Here is an 18364-nt window from a genome sequence, read left to right as displayed (position 1 = left end):
GGACTCAAGAATGATTTTGAGAAGGAAAAATGATTTATTGACCACCGGCCGGACTCGGGAGCTTTCTGTTTCAAACCGGGCCTCAAACAAGATTTTCAAGTTCCTTTTATACAGGATGGGGAGTCAAGTGGTGCTTTTATAAAAAAAATCACTTTCTTTGTTAGTTAAGTCTTTGCCTAGGTTTTGAATTAACATATCGCGCGCCACATTTCAGGTGAGCTTGGATTAGCATCTTGCCCACATTCCGTCTGGATGCAACTTTGAGTGCACATTCAGTCTTACATCGTTTCTGAACATTCAAAGCCCATATCACTTAACTGGATTTCTACAGACTAGGCACACTTGGATACAGAATTAGATGATTATGAATATATGCACAGGCTATATTATATTTCCCATTCGAGGCCAAGTCCAAGTTCCCTTAAGTTTCAGCATCATCACCATCAGTTTCCCTGGACTGACTGGTATGTATATAGTTTGTATTGCTAAATGGCCTCCCAGGACTGGAGTCATTGCTATGGTCACCAAGGGCAGGACTGCAGCCTCTTACCATCCCACACTCACAAGTCAGGAGAGACAGCTTGGGTTATCGTGGAAGAGACAAAGAGCCTCCCACCCATAGCCCACATCAATGGAAGGCCAGAAATTTGCAGTTGGGGAACATGAGACCTCAAGTTAAGAAGGGATTCATTTGGGGTCAGTTGGTAGCAGGAACAGAAACTGAGGCCTTCTTGGGGCCTTATCTCACTTAGCCAGAAAAGCATGAAGGAAAAATGGAAAATTAGAGGGAAAATGCTAACCTCAGCCCTTACAGAACACTGTGTTCTCCAGCTGTAAGAATGTATCACACACTTCACAATTTTTGCCCCAGTATTATTACATCTGCATCAGGAGAAAACACAAGGAATGGAGATTTTAAAATTTGTCCTGGTCAGACTGATGAGAAGAACCCAACAATCAGGGAAGAAGATGTCCAATAGGAAAGGAAAGCAGCAAATCCCCCCAAATATCAACAAACATTTTGTACACCTTCTGTAACAGTACTTATCTTGCATTTGCATGGATTGATAGTTTTCAAAGAGCTTTCACATTCATTGTTTAGTTTTATCTTCAGAACGATGTTGTGAGGTAGAAAGGGCACATGTCATTGTCCCCATTTTACAGGAGAAGAAATTGAGGCGCTAGAGGCTAAGTGATGTGGCTGCTGCCACAGTTAGTAAATGTTGGTTCTCACATGATGATGCAAGCCCTCTTATTCCTTTCTACATCCTCTTTTTACATCATTGGTTTCCTGCTGTTTTGGGTGATAAGTGGGAAAAAGAAGGAAAGATGTTATAAATACTTCTAAGCCTGTGCAGGGGATTCTCTGACATTTTGAAGAGGTTTGTGCGATGGACACCCAAGTCCATCTCGCCAAACCAGAGACAGTTATTAGTTAAAAGGGTATCAGAACTCCCAAATGATGACAAGCACATGGCCACCATGAAAACCATTCTTTCCTGTCCCTTTTTATTAAAGGGAGAATGGTGGAAGTAAGTCATGTAGAGGAAGATGGGAGCAGGGATTTTGGAAGCCTCATCAGGTTTTAATGTTTATGAGCTTTTAATGAAGCCAATGTGTTTTGATCTTAGTAGATCATCAGGAGGGGCCATCGTGACTCTTGCTTTAGTTGGGGGATAAAAAACACACACTTTGGAAACAATTTCAAAAGAAAAACATATATTTATATATATATATATATCACGTATATATGAAAATACATAAATATGAAAATGTTTGAATTATACAATGCAGACAAAATGAATTGTTCCTAACTGAAAATAATTTTTTGCAGTTTTAGACAAAATAATAACTATTTACAGTGGTTACAGCATCAGTATTAAAACATTTTATAATATATGCATCATTTATTGACAACTTATGTACTAGATACTATACTGAGGGTTTTGCATGTCCTACTACTACTATTATTAATAATAATAATAAATCCTATGTTTTCTATATACTACACTTTCCTGGCAGGAAATGTGTGCTATGATTTTAATCCCCACATATTCTTTCCTGGTCCATATCCATGCTTGTTCATTTACAAGCTTCTGTAAAATACTCTCACTATTCCTGAGAAGGTGATTTCTATGTGTATCTTTATACAAAACACTCTGTTGTCTATGGAGTATTCCATTTTGCTCTTTCCACTTCTTTCTGTTAACTCTACCAATGGGCTGAGGGAAAAAACCTCCATGCTGCTGTTCCAAGTTCAAGCTGCATATCACCTGTCAAAGCTGTAAACATATCTCAGAGTTAAACCCTCAAAAGATCAGAATTAACCTCTATGTTTGGATAGTACTGTTTTCCATGGATTCCAAATTGGAGCTATCTAGTGCTTCTAATTCCTTACAGACTTTAATAACCATTGTTATTGATTTATTGTGAGCCTCTATTCCTGAGCTCTGGCAAATGTTGAGGTACCAGTAGATCAGAAGGAAATGGAACAACACTGTCAGAAATGCCCTTCTCCCTTCCCCGTGGCCCATTTTCTGTGGATCTTTATTTGGTGAGTTTCTTCCCCACAGGTTTCTGATCACCACTTCAATAGTCACCTGCTGACTTACCTCCATAAACCTTTTCAGTCCTCTTCAGTTAGATCCCTATTGTAGAGTGAACTCAGCTTAGCTTCAAATCAATACTCTCATATCACAGATGTCAACATTACACAAATATTATTCATAGATAATAAATTTCTAAGTTGTGTCACACAGGCAACTAGAGAATACAACTAAGGTATGAAATAACTGTCAGGCAGAGTTTTAGACTCTCTGGTCAAGGGTGCTTTTTCTCTGATCTTGAAAAGTACAAAAAGCATATGTTGTTCAAGGGACAAGGAATGGTCACCTGGTTGTGCAATATTCTTCCAAGTATGAATGCCATCAATGTGGAATCCATTTCCCTCATTTGAATGTTCAGGCCAAAAGCTAATGGGATATCCAGAGTCTTAGTTACACTGAAACCTCTAGAAGGTGAGTTCTCTCTAGCCTCTTCTTTCTCTCATTTGCAGAAGCACTCAGAGGTCCCCCAACAGACCAACTGTCATCAACCTAGCACTGCCTGGCAAATATCTGTAGCACCCTGCCTGGAGGCTTTTCTCTTAGAAGGCAATGGAGAAATAAAGAGAACAAGGAACAATAGATCACTTCCTATGTCCATTCATAGAGAACACAATATTTCAAGGAAGTGGATGTTTTACATCTACACTGTTTTCCACTTAGCCTCTGACCTCTTCTACTGCCACTATAAATCTGATGACAACCCAGCCTCCACAGCTACCATTTTTCTCTGGTGCCTTGCTAAGAGGAAGAAAGTACACAAGAGTGAGAGACTGCCTCAGGCAAGATGCTTGCCCTTTTCTTTCTCTGGGAACAAAGCAAACGGTAGTAGTATGAAATTAGTGTGAAGTTGAAGGGGGATGAGGAAGAAAGGAGAAATTGTGTGTGCATGTAAATGCTTGTATGCATGTGCCTCTTGGAACCCCATCTTTCTAGTGATCACTTCCTCTTGGAGACTCCCTGATGTAAAAAGAGGTTGCTTAGGTTGAGGTCTGTCTTGAATGCTGGATCATCTTAAAGTTGAATGTCAATCTTGTCTCTACTCACCGACAAGCTAAGTGACCTTGTGCAATCCCTTTAGAATCTCTAAATCTCCCTTTACTATGTATCTACTCCACAATCATATTTGGAATACCACTCTGTATAAGACTTTATGCTCATTGCTGTGTGGATAGGAAAATTGAGCTGAAGAAGATGAACACAGCATAGTCCATTCCATCAAGCTCTTACTACTTAATTTTTAAAACTCTCCTCTCACAGTGGCAATAATTTCATCCTTTATCATCAGGCTCCCACATCCTCACTGCCTACACAATGCCTTCTCTCACTGCACTTGTATGTGCACATGTACAGTCATACACTCTCTCATACCTGCTGTCTCTATTCTTGCTTTATACTCAAGGAGTCATGTCTCTTGCCTTCACAGTGTTATCAGTTATACTTCTTTATTTTTGTGATCTTTTGGTTAATAGTTGTCTCACTCACTAGGCAGAAACTTCCATGAAAGGCAAGCCTTACCATTGTATCTGCTGAGCTAACATATTGCCTACTGAATTAATATTTGTTGAATTAATGAATATTTGGCTCCTCCTCTGCTCTTCTCTCATGTATTCTCCTTAGGGCTTATTTAGCCCAATTGCCTCATTTTACTGATGGGAAAATTGATGTCCAGAGGGAAGATAATTTTCTTAGGATCACATTATGAATTGGAGCCTGCACCAGAATGAAACTCTAGGCTTTCTGACTCCAGAGAAAGAATCCAGAGCTCTTCCACATTGTTCTTTTTTTTCCTTTTGGAGAGTAGTTGAAATGCTGCAGGTATAATCAACCAGTGACTATTTTTTAAAAATAGGGATTTTTTCTCTTTTGTTTTCTTTTCCTTTTTTCCCCACTAAAGTTATGATAACAACCCCCCACTTATTTAGTTGTCAGTAATTAGCTTCCTTTAAGACGTTCCCCATCTATAGTTGGGAATCCCCAAAGAGGAGATTCACTTGGACCTACAAAATAGAGTGTCAGCAACAACCACAAGTCATCTCCCATGTTCTTTTGCCCCTGCTCCCACTCTCCATAAGTGATTCCTATAGAAACCTCGCTTCTTTCATCTACCATTGTTGAGAGCATCAAGTTAAGTGTCAAGGCACTGTTTCCAAAGTTTCATACCCTCATGGTACAAGACTGTCACTGGTTTCCTGAAGAATTAGAAAAAAAATCTCCTTCTTGTTCCATGTCTCACTTTGTTCTCTATACTCAGTCTCACAAAGGTCTGTGTACTTGGTTCTACCAGATTCTATCAGCCTCAAGAACTTTTTTTCATTGGTACCCCAAACTGGGACTTAAGGACCAGTTAGTGACAGCAAACACCAGTGATACCTTGTATCATCTTCCCTAGCACAGACTACCAATCAAAGTTTCTAGGTCTATCAAAAGATACTGATGAAGACTCGGGTGGGAGAGTGGGAAGTGGTACTTATGTTACCTTTGTCTGGGCTTAGCAGTCAGAAACAGACCTTTTTCACCAGTAACTGGGCTGAAGCAAAACAGAAACATAGATTTTCAATCAGAAAAACTGATGGCCATGCTTCTCCTTTGGAAAAGATAGTGGTTTTTTTTTGTTTTTGTTTTTTTTTTCTGGATTCAAAGATTCCCAGGTATCTTTACCTATTTATTTTCTATCATGGATTTCCATTATATCATTTTGTATCTCTTTTGAATGCAGTCCATTGTGCTTCTCATGGAAGTCCCCATAGTATATCTCTTTAATGTTTATAGTACAGCCTATAGTCTAACCCAATTGTCTTTATGTAGTAAATCTTGTCAATTCTAGCCACTTGACTAGAAAGCATATGCCAGTCTGAAGGTGGCAAAATGGAATAAAGCCCTATTTGTCCTCTCCTAGCAAGATCCTGGTATAGAAATGGAGTTTCTCTACTCTTTCTTCCATCCTTTCACTTATTCACTCATTAGGGTTTAGGTGAGGATTTAGGCTACCAATATAGATAAGAGCCAGGCTTGGTCTCAAGATGCATACATACTTCAGCAGTGCTGAAGACATGAAAAAAAAAAAATCCAGAATAGCACACATTAGAAAAATGCTGGTCACTAGGGTATCTGGGAGAGAGATAGAATCTATAAATCAGAGGAGCACAGATTAACTGTGAAAGATCAGAAACAAAGAGGGACATAGCAAAACAGGAAATTGGATAAAATATAACAAGTTAGGGCAAGAAGCTGAGTAGGGACCCAGATGGCTAAGGTGGATGAGACATTGGGCAACATCACTAAATGATGTATAGGAGTGTGGAAATAGAACCAAGGCAGGAGAAAAGAGAGAATGTGCATAGGATCAGAGCATCTACAGTACAGGTAGCCCCCTGGGAAAAGTTGGGCTGACATCAGCAGCAAACAGAAGGCCACAAGTCCTTTTGCTGACTGGGATCTGATGTATGATCCTACTTTTTTTTTTCTGGCAACTCCAGGTAACTTGTCCAGAGTCATATCAAAGCAAATTTGGGACTATACCTAGGCTACTGGACTACACACATTTTCCCAATTCATTGTCTGATAACTCCTACTTCTGCAGATCGTGAAGACAAGGCAAAGAGAGCTACATTCAGAACTACGGATGTGGTAGGGAAGTGAAAACCAAGCCGACATTTGGTGTGTTGTAGCATTCCCAGCTCTGGTTTAACACAAGCGATGTGTTTCGCTCACAAACTGGCACTGAGAGCTCATTTACATTTAAATAAGAGGCTTGTTAATGCCAGCAGGAGGACGTTGTCAATGCCAAGCCTGGCTCAGGATTCCTGCCAAGGAGTTTCTAAGAGCATCACTCTAGGAAACTCCCCCAGAAGAGAAGCAAGCATGCCTTCTCATTAAGACAATTCTACCACAGTGACATTTGCCTCAGAGCAGAAAGCCTTTGGCTGGGCTGGAAGCAAGTTGTTGAATCTTGGAAAGTTATCTGTTGCCAAGGCAGTCTTTTAGTTTGATTCAACTCTACACAGACTCATATACCACCTGCCACAGGTGAGGTACCGTGGTCTCTATGGGAGCATGGTCACACTCATTCCAGCCTTTTGTGACTTCCCAGTCATGTAGGAACTGTATGGTACTAAGACAGTACTAGGAACTGTATGGTCCACACATGTGGACCACATTACAAAACAAAGAAAGAGAGGGCCTACTTCATTGTTGGACAAAATTTCATATTGGAAGGTTCTTTTTTTTTTTTTAAGATTTATTTTTTTAATTTCTCTCCCCTTCCCATCCCTGTTGTCTGCTCTCTGTGTCCAGTCGCTGTGTGTTCTTCTGTGTCTGCTTGCACCCGGGAAACTGCATCTCTTTTTTTTGTTGCATCATTTTGCTGCGTCAGCTCTCCGTGTGTGTAGTGCCACTTCTGGGTGGGCTGCACTTTTTTCAAGCAGGCAGCTCTCCTTGCGGGGTGCACTCCTTGCACATGGGGCACCTCTATGCGGGGATGCCCCTGTATGGCACAGCACTTCTTGTGTGCGGCAGCTCTGTGTGTGGACCAGTTTACCACATGGGTCAGGAGGCCCTGGGTATTGAACCCTGGACCCTCCCATATGGTAGGTAGACAGCTATGTTGGTTGAGTTGGAAGGTTCTTTGTGACATTAATAGGAAATATGTTTCTCTGTAGCAGCGATCGTATATTTAAATGCCTGTAGATGCAGGAAGGGACCATAGATGAATGAGGTTTATAAAATCCTAGGAGAGAGTTGAGGTCCTGGTGACCTGGAACACACTTGTCCAATCTAAAGGGGCAGGCACTACCCAATAAGTACTGACCATTGGGTTTTCTACAAATAGATCCTGTCTTATGCAGTTTAAAGATTAATGGGGAAGATAGATAGATAATTAGACACTAATTATAAAACAGTTTGTAAATCTTATCATAGGGAAGTAGAAAGTGCTGTAGAAGCACATGTGTCTGACATGGGCACATAACACAGAATTTAAGGGTCATGAAGTGATTTATATTAAACTTCAATCTGAAGGATGAGTAGACATTACCTAGGGAAAGAAGTTACCCAGGGTGATGGTAAAAACTGATTCGCTGTATTTAAATTTGGTTTTCTGGGCAAGCTGGACATGTACAGGAAATAGAAACTGGCTTAAGTTTTTGGTTTTACTGGCAACCAGTGGGGCTCAGTGTCGGTGCCTCCATGGTGGGTCTATTAGCTTTTATTTATCAATTCCCCCATTTTATATCTGGTCCTTGGCCAGGCCAAGGGCTGAGATCAAAACTTAAGGTATTATCACCAGTTTTAGATACCATCTGCTGGCTCTAGTTGGCTCCCATAGGTGATTTACTCCAGGTTGTATGTATCCAGGGGCTAGTTGTTGTACTGTTCACAATTCTGTCATTCTAGATAGATGTGCACTATTTGGTGAGATGGTTGGTGCAACCATTTAAAACTTGAGAGGATTCAGTGCACCATGGAGATTGTTAAGATTTCTATGAGTAGTAAAATGCTTAGTGTTTGGAGTATGCTTCTGAGCCAAGGACCCCAGGACTCAAAACAACTGAAATCAAAGAGATTAGAGAACGGTTCCAAGAAAGGACTTCCTTGTTTCAGCCACATGGCTTGTTTGACTATTTCATGTAACTGCATTTTGACTTGACCACAAGTCATGATTGTAAGGAATAGTATATTCAGATACTGTAGGTGGTATTGATAACAGCACAAACCCCTCCTTGCTCACAAGCAAGCAATCAAGTGCAACTCTATTATCCGGAACAATTCAACCTAAATAAAGATTTTTGTTGTGCAGCAATAGTTTTTGCTGTGGATTCAGCATTTTTTCCCTACTGTTATAGATATGTTTTTTAAAATCATATTTCCATTTATATTAATTCCTAACCAAGGAAATAAGAGTCCAAAAAAAAGAGGCCCATCCAGTGTCAATGACACCCCCAGGCAACTTAGGTTTGGCTCAGGAGTGTAAATTAAGTGAGCGAGTCCAGTGAAGCTTCAAATTTGTTACACATTTTGAAGGGAACTACTAAGAGGTCTAATCCATATTGTCCTGACATATACCAACCATCTATATATTGAAATGCCGAAACATATGAAGAAGAATGCAGGTCACAGTTTTGGACCCTTCCACAGATGAAAATATAACCCAAAGGTATGCACAGAACACCAGTGAGGGTTTGATTATCTGTTTGGGGAATGCTCAAGTTGGCTGTTTCTAACCATGCATTGCTTATGTAATTGTCACACTATGCCATATCTAAAAGAAACCAAAATGTCGTTTTTAACAGAGCATTATACATAGTGGGAGCTGTCCTTTCAAGTCTCTTGGGTTAATGATAAGAGGACAAGCTGGTATTGTAGTGAGTGTAATCTCTGTTCCATTCCTGTGTTAATGTATAATGAAACCGGCCATCAGCGAATAGGCCTGATCTATTTACAATGTTTGTGAGTTAAAACAAGGCATGTGTGACAGGCTAAATAGGCTGATCCTTTATATATGGGTGATTTGCTAGCTTGATTGTAAGATGTAGTGGTATTTGGAGTCCCTAAAATAATTAGTCACTGCCAAGACAACAGGACTCCCTGGATCATAAACAAATCATAGTTCGTGCTGGCAGATTCAACAATCAGTTAGATTTCCCCCTTTTGCAATGGCCTGGGAAAAGTGAATGATAATATTGTCTTTCAAGGCCATGGCAAAGTGTAAGGAATCAAACAAGAACAATTTTTTTATTCTTAATATATTTTTTATTTATTTTTAAAAGATATGTAGATTACATAAAATGTTAAATAAAAATTATAAGGGATTCCCATATGCTCCACTCCCCACACCTCCCACACCTCCACACATCAACAACTTCCCTCACCAGTGTGGCGCATTCACTGCAATTGATGAACACACCTTGGAACATTGCCACCAAGCGTGTACTATAGTTTACACTGTAGTTTACACTCTCTCCCACCCAACCCTGCAGGCCATGGCCATATATATAATGACCCCTATCTGTCGTTGCAATGTCATTCAGGTCAATTCCAAGTCCTGAAAATGCCCTGTCCTATACCTCTCTGTCCTTTTCCCTGACTTCAGCACCTCCAGTGGCCACTTTCTCCACATCAGTGACATAATTTGTTCCATTGCTAGAATCGCAACAAGCCTACAGTAGAATACCAGTAAGTCCACTCTAGTCCACATTCTATTTCTCAATCCTGAGGGCTCTGGGATGGTGATGCCCACTCCACCTCCATTTGAGAGCGGGCTTTAATCCCATATGCCTGATGGATGAGAACAAGAACTGTTTAAACATCTTTGGTGATAATGTCTTCTAAGCAAGACAGAAAAGGTTTGCAAAGGGGGTATGGAACCCATAAAAATGCAAAAATAAATAAAGAATAATATGATAAGGAATATGACAGGAACATAGAAGTTCATGGGATTGTGTTCTGTGATCTTAGGTAGATGCTGTCCTCTTCTACTTCTTGTCTTAATAAATTTTAGTTGTAGGTCCTTGGTTTGGTCACAGGTCCAATCATTGGAAGGGGAAGCTTTTTTAAGTTGTGAGATGTGAACCCAAGGTTCAATCCCTTCTAGTTCGACTCTAGTGTCTGAAGTTAAGAGTTCCTGGTAAGGTCCTTTCCAGCATGGTTCAACTGTTTTGCATTGATGTTGCCTCCAGTATGCCCAATTACTGGAAGTTAGGGTGTGAGGAGTCTAAGGGAGGTTTGGAAATGCATCCCTTACCTGTTGGAGATAATCTTTTGCAGAAGTCACTGGAGATTTACAATACTGAGTTATCTCCTGCTGGGGAAGCTGATGATCAATGTCAAGATGGAGGCCAATTGACATAGATTTTCCAGTGAAAATTTCATAAGGAGAAAGTTTGCTTCCCAAAAGGTATGCTTCAAATGGCCATAAGGATCCATGGAAGAACTTTAGGTCAATGTAGCCTGGCTTCCTCATTTAATTCAGATGGTTTAAGTTTTAATATGCCATTTGTCCTCTCCACTTTTCCGGAGGACTGAGGGTGGTAGAGACAATGATAATGCCCGATTTGTTTGTAGAATGTTAGTTACAGCTTTAACGGCCTGCCCGGTAAAGTGAGTGCCCTATTCACTAGAAATAATTGAAGGCATTCCCCAGGCAGGAAATATATTTTCTAAAAGTTTTTAAGCAACTGTTGTAGCATCTGCCTTAGGACAAGGAAAGGCTTCAGACCATTGAAATGTTGGAGCCTAACTGATATCATGAATCATCTTAACTTGATCCTTTAAAATATACAGGTTATTTATCACTGTACCAGACTTATTAACATAAATGCAACATTGTTCATGGGTAGTGAGGATACCTAGAATCTGTCTGTTCATCAAGAACATTGATGCTAAGCTGTCAACTTCAGCCTAGAGGGCCTGAAGAGCATTTAAGTGTTATTAATTTATATATAAGTGCTTATTTATCTTTAAGCTAATTTGAATTGAGCTCTTTTTAGGAGTTTTATAAGTTAATTTGGTAATACCATAGGAGGTAGGAAAATACCATGCATCAAACATATAGATAGACACAAATAGCTTATAGCTTCAATTTAAAAATTTTTCAGCCAGGAGCCAGATATAAAAACATAAAAACACAGACAACATGGAAATATAAAACTCACTAGTTTATATTAGCCATTTTTAGAGTCTTGAAATTTCTTAGGAGACTTAGTACCAATTAAAATAGGCCACACATTTGGTTTAATTCAGGAATTAAAAGGCTTAATTCCTTTTTCTTTAGTGCTCCTCTGAGATAAATAAATTTGTCTAATTGAAACATTCCTCATAATGACATTGCAACTCTAGGTTGTCTTTGGTGAGGCTTTGTTATTTGGTTAAACAGGCACAGCTTCCAGCCCAGTAATTTCTGAACTTGTAATATTCTTGGTTCGAGAGGGAGGAGAATTAAAATTTTTAGAGTTTCAGGATCCCATATTTATCATTTCACCTCTTACCATGTGCACAGGATAAAGACACTAGCAATAGCAAAAATGAAACTGCAGATTGAACGAAAGGTTAGAGATTTGGTCTCAAAATTTGAGTCTTCTCATCAGTCCATGTTTCCACTAACCTGGACAGAGAGAGCACTTTTTACCTTGTGCCTACAACAAAGAAATCAGCAGTAGCAAAAATGAAATTACAGATTGCACAAAAAAAACTAGGAACAGGAGTTAAGATTTTGAGCCTTTTCATCAACAAGATTGACCTGCTAACTTTTGGGCTAAAAGCTAGTAAGAACTATTAAAAGCCTGAGAACAAAGAAGGTGGAACTCAATGGGAGAGGCAATCACCCATGACTCTTGGGAATGGAGAGGACAGAGAACTCAAAGGGTTCTGGGGCACCTTCACTTGTCTTTCTCGTCTCCAGAGCTGTCAGCAGTAGCCTTAGGAGTCTATTCTCATCATCAAAACTGATAAAAGAAAAACTTTTCATGTGATTTAAGATCTCACAGCTTTATTGAGCGATTCATGCATTGGGCTACATTCCATTCAGAAAGTAGAAGGGAGGTTGTTGGAGGGTGTGGAAAGAGGAAGCAACATATAAGACTAAGGCTGAAGCAAGTGAAGAAGTGTTCTGATGGACAGACATTGTTTCCATTTTACTTTGGGGGAGGGGATCTTACAGTATGGGGAGCAGGTGATTGCCCAGGAATGAGGAAGTTAACTGGCAATAACTGTATTTAAATTTGGTTTTCTGGGCAAGTCAAGCATTTCCAGGAAATAGGAACTAGCTTGGTTTTTACTCTTGCTGATGTGGGGCTTAGCATGTGTGTCCCCATGTTGGGCCTATTGGATTTATCAGTGGAGAAAGAGGAAAGAGCAGTTGCAAAGGCCCCAAGCAGGAGAACAAAGTACACTTGAAACTGGAAATTTTGTATGGCTGGAGCTTAAATTCCAGGTAGAGAAAGGATGGAGAGGTAGTCACAGCCTAGCTCATGACAGGTTTTCCAGATCCCTGAAGGAGTTTGAATTTTAATCCATGTGCAGTGAGAGCTACTCCCCATCCACCCATACCTACGAAAATGGGAGGTTAAGCAGAAGAGTAACAGGATAAAGACAGATGCTATACCCCCAGTTCTGACAAAAGAGGCATCAGGGTGGATAACCAAGAGCTTCATCCCCACACCCCCAACTCTAAAACTCCATCTTTTATCTTCTTTGTTTTCTAGGATCTCTTATTTTTGGCATCCTCCTTGGCTACTCATCCCTAAGCTCTTTCCATTCCCTTATTTTTACAAATTCATTTGGTCTCCACTCCTCAATTTGTACCCCAGTCTAATTAGAGAATCATTAAGGTGTTCTACCTGGGATCTTATTCATCAGCAGCACAGAATAGTTGGCAACTTTTGACTTAAGATTTCTTCCCCACTCTTCTGCTCTCCCAATGGTCTCTGTAAGTGGAAAGAAGCAACATTTCTCCATTCATAGGCTTCATGGCAACAGCCTCCCATTGTAGAATGCAAAATTGGCACAGTAATTTTGTCTTGTTTTTATTTTGTTTTCATGCTCTCACTACCCTTGAAAATAATCTCAATGTCTAAAAGTCAGGAGATTAAATAAGCCATGGTACAACCATACAATGGAGCATAATGCAGCAATTAAAAGGATAGTGTAAAAAAAAGAATATTGTAGAACAGGTATCAACATGTGAAAGTGTTCAGGATATACGGTAAAATGAAAAATGAAAATACAAAATAATATATATATACTATGATTTCATTAGAAAATATGTATTTGCTTGAATGCATGTAGGAAAAGACTAGAAAATGGTATCATTGGTTATTTATAGAGCAGTGATTCTCAGATAATTTTGCCCCTGGAAATTTTGGGGGACTATTTTGGTTGCCACAATTGGGGGGAGAGTGTGTTTATGGCATCCAGTGGGTAGAGACCACTTGTAAACATCCTTCAAGGCGCAATGATAGTCTTCACAACTAAGAATTATCTAGACCCAAATGTCAACAGTGCTAAGATTGATAAACTTTGATAGGATTGTGGAAGATGAAAATTTTCTTTCTGCTTGTTTGTATTTTCTACTTTTTCTCTACAATGGAGCATGGTGTTCTTGTGTAATTCTTTTTTTTATAACACAGTAAATGTTTATTTTCTAAAAAGATCTGTAGTGAATGCTTATGTTTTTCCTAAGTCAGAACACATTTGAAAGTACTTAGCATAGTGCTTCAGGTTTCCTAACCACCTCAGTACCTTCTCCACACCTGTTGAAAATGGGGTCAAGGCACAGGGGACCCAATACCCCAGATATAGCAGAACGACAATCCTGGACTATGCCATTAGTAATTCTGCCCAAGGTGATCCAAGTCTTTGGGCAGTCTCATCCCACAGCAGTGAATTTGCTCTTAACTGAAACATCTTTGGCTTTGTCATATATGTGGTCCCCCAAAACATCTAAACAGGACCAAAGAGGTGAAGTTGGAATGTGGGCCGAAGAGACAGGCTGCTGGTGCCCATCTAAAGTTCCAAGCTATTCAACCTCCATTCATGGAGCAAAGCCTTGGGGGTCCTGTTCTTTGCCTCAGAGAATCTTTTCAAGGGTAAGATTCTTGTGGTAACCAAAGTGTGTTGGCTTGGAAGTTTAATCATTTGAAAAAGCAGTTTATTACCCCCCACAGACTCCTCTGCTGTGAACATTGGACCTAATTAGTAACTGAAATAGTGATGACTTAGCAGAGCCTCTGCATTTGATGGCTGTGGTTTCTGGGCCACCAATTGCAAATGAAAAGAAAAAGGCAATCATCTCTGCCATATAATGAATCCTTCTTCCTAATTTCCAGGGAACTGAAAGGCCCTCAAGGGGCTAGCTTTTTCTTTAACCTTAAATCTGGTAGAGACTCAGAGGCTGTAGAAATGAATCACATCCCCAGGAAATTGAATGTACTGTGTCTCCTTGTGAATGTACCTAGCTTCTTGCAAAGAAAGGCACAAAATCTCTCAAAGAAGGCTCCAGAATTGTCTGAAACTTCCCATGGGACAGCTGATCTCTTTTATCATAGGATTTGTCAACTGAGGCTGCTAACTGGTCAGAAGAAAGCATGATGCTGGAAGCAAATAGGGACCGTAGCTAGGAGGAGTTGGGTGAATCAGGGGCAGACATATTCCAAGGTTTTTGAAAGAGATAAATAGTGGAGGGAATATTGGGACTCCAATCACTCTGATGGGCTTGGATCAGACAATTTCAGCTGATATGAGAGAAGGGACCTGGCCTGATCTTCCAAAGGCACATTTGACGGGTGTCCTTCTTCTCTGTTTCAAGTCTCTGAAGACATTCCTAAAGCTTCAGTTCTGTTATTTAATCCATTTTTCTCTCTGAAGAAGTCATTAACAACTATGTCTGTAGTGATCAAATCCACTTGGAACAAGGTTCTGTATCTCATCACTTTCTGCAAACACCACTTGTATCCCAGAAGGCAGAGCTAAAAAGAATAGTCCACAGGGAGGCAGAAGAAACAGCTGACAGCCCAAAATTATGAGGGCTTGCTTGGGAGGAACAGAGCTCTTGAAGAAAAAATGTTTACTTCGAGCTTGAACTGCTTGGTGGAATGCGGTGGCAAAATGGCATGGCTCAGATGGGCAGGGAAAAGTGTTGGCTCCTTACTAGATGATCTGGGCAACGTCCTTTCCTACTTAAATTTTGATATTCTGTGTTGCTTTTATGAATAACCCAGAATGACAAAAGCAAAAGCAATAAAAGCCAAGAGCAAAGAGCTATTGCTAAACTTCGGGGAACTATTGGGAGTTTTTCCTTCCATTTTTTTCTTTTTTTCTTTCTTTCTCTCAAGTGATTATGGTATGCAGGAAGTAACTCTGTCCAGACAGTGAAGTGTAACAACAGTCTGGAAATTTTCCATTCTACTGAGTCAAAAAAAAAAAAAAAAAAAAAAAAAAAAACCCAGAGGAAGTAATATTAGTCAGTACTTAGTCACACTTCAAAACAATGGGATAGTTTAAGTTGGCTTGACATCACACATTTTAATATGTTTATGGCCAAAATGAAGACTTTTCAGTTGGCAATTTTTTTTCCCAGTGTTTTAAGGCATATGAGTTTTTTCTCTTCCTTCTATATTACAGTGAAGAATACAAAATGTCCTTCACAGCTCCAGAGGGGAAAAGGTCTTCTGTACAAATTTATAGAGAGATTTGGGAAAGGGAAAAATGGAGTGGAAAACATCTCAGTGGCAAGAAGGACAAGTTCACACTGGTTGATCTTCCTCTCTCCAGTAGAAGTGAAACTGTCTTCTTTCTACTCTTCAGTGACACCTCTTAGTCTCCAGCTCCTTCATGGACAATCACAGAAAGAGAGCACACCATAACCCTTACCATCCCACAGAGAAGCATTTATTCACTCATTCATTCAATTCTTCATTTATTGTGCATTGATTCAAGGCCTGTTATATGCCCGACACACACAAACAGAAGTGAGTAAAACAATTTCAGTCTTTCAGGTTGTAGTCTAGAGAGAAGTTAGGCTAGAAAAAGAGTACATTTTAATTTAATGTGATAACTATCCTCATATGTGTCTGTTCAAAGTTGCATGCATGTCTTTAGACACAAAAGAACAACCAGATCAGTCCTGGAGTTTAAGGAGAGTTCTTGGAGAACGTAATATGAAGACCGGGTCTTGAAGTATGAATAGGTGCCAGGCAGGAATGGTAAGGCAGATTCTAAACACTGAGAAGTGAGTTCAAAGGCATGGAGAACTGAGAAGGCATGTTCTGTTAGGAAGGGTTTGTAGTTTGATAGCCAGTATGTGGGGAGGAGTGGGAGTAGATAAAACTGGAAATATATCCTAGAGTCTTCAAGGTAATGCCAAGGAAGTTCTCTTGTATTCTGGAGGTGCTGGAAATACAGCAGAGGTTTGGATCAGGCAGGTAGTGGGGTCAGATCTGTGCCTTGGAAATACCAGGCTGGCTGCAGTAGAGGATCATTTTGAGGTGAGGTGATGAGGTCAAAAACATCAAGAGAGACAAGTAAGGACTTTATGAAATGGTGTCCTAATATATTGAAAGCCTAGACTAGGCAGTGGAGACAAAATGAGTGATGTGAGTGAGATGGGTATTAAGGAGATGGAAGGGATAGGATGAGGGAAACCATCATTTGAGGGGATGAGAAGGAGGGGTCTGAGGTAAAATTTAGGTTTGGACCATACGACACCCAGTGGATATGGCAAGCTTTGTTGACAAGATGTCCAGTGTGTGCATCTTCCTTCTTCATATTTACATCCTCATTCCCTTCCTAAGAGATTTGGAAGTATCCAGGAGCTGGGGGTTCTCTGACCTGAATTTAAGAATGTTGTTTATGGGGGAAGCGAACTTTGCCCAGTGGTTGGGGAGTCTGTCTACCACATGGGAGGTCCACGGTTCAAACCCCGGGTCTCCTTGACCCGTGTGGAGCTGGTCCATGCGCAGTGCTGATGCGTGCAGGGAGTGCCCTGCCACGCAGGGTGTCCCCTGCATGGGGGAGCCCCACGCGCAGGGAGTGCACCCGCACAGCTGCCCAGGAATAGTGCTGCCCACACTCCCCGTGCCGCTGACAACAGAAGCGAACAAAGATGCAAGACGCAGCAAAGACACAGAGAACAGACAACTGGGGGAGGGGGAGAATTAAATAAATAAATAAATCTTTAAAAAAAAAAAAAAGAATGTTGTTTATGGAATTTCATACAGAATTTGCTACCACTGTGAGTTTTACATCATCATAGGGAAAATAATGAGTTGAGTATTTCATCTACTTCTTGATCATAATAGCCCAAACAGAAAGAGATGAAATGCTTTGCTTGGGTATGAGTATGGGGCCAAGCTGGAAATGAAGCAATTTAATTCCCATGGATAGTTATTTACTTAGGATCTATGATGTGCCAGGCCTGTGCTAGATACTGAAGGACCAACAAAATTAAAAAGATCATTTCCTATGCAGACCCATAGCAATTGTTTGGGAAGACAGACAAAAACAATTGAGAAATGGAGGCATAATTGTTTGCATTAGAATGGGAACTGACAAGAGGGAGTAACCAGTTTTAAGAGAGAAAGCAGTTAAGATTTCATGGAAAAAGAGAAAAAATTTCATAGAATACTACAGAGGCAGAGAAGTGTGGAAGAGATTTCTAGATTTGCATGGCTCACACAGAGAGCTTTGCTTCCCATTCACAATTTTCCATTCATCCTCGTTTAGGAGTTATTTTAGGACTTTGTATAAAGAGTGCTGAAAGCAATTGGGACTTTTCTTAGCATCCTCCTGAGGTGACCTTTGTCCCAAATATACTTGTCATTAAGGATATACTGAACACTTGAATTTGCAATGGGGAGGAAAATAATGGTACTAGGAAGTACTCCTCATCTTCCTTTCTTTTTTAACATGAAATACGTGAAGCATATAACACATATTATAACATATAATAATAAAATGAATGCTGGTTAACCCACAACCCTACTAAAAAAATAGAATAATAACAATACCACTGAAGTCTCCCATTTGCCTTTTAACAATTACAGCTCCTTCATCCTATACTCCCAGGAGTAGCTATTAGCTTTATTTTGGCATTTGTCATTTATTTTCTTTATAGTTATATATCTAAATCCTTACATATCATATTAATTTTGCTTTTTAAAAATCTTTTCTAGAAGTAGCATCATAGGAATGAATTTACTCTTCCATGACTGCTTCTTTTCATGCAATATCTTGTTACTCAGAACTGACATTGTTGGTTCATTCAACTA

Source organism: Dasypus novemcinctus, chromosome 4, assembly GCF_030445035.2.
Source record: "Dasypus novemcinctus isolate mDasNov1 chromosome 4, mDasNov1.1.hap2, whole genome shotgun sequence".
NCBI lineage: Eukaryota > Metazoa > Chordata > Mammalia > Cingulata > Dasypodidae > Dasypus > Dasypus novemcinctus.
Note: the sequence above shows the minus strand (reverse complement) of the source record.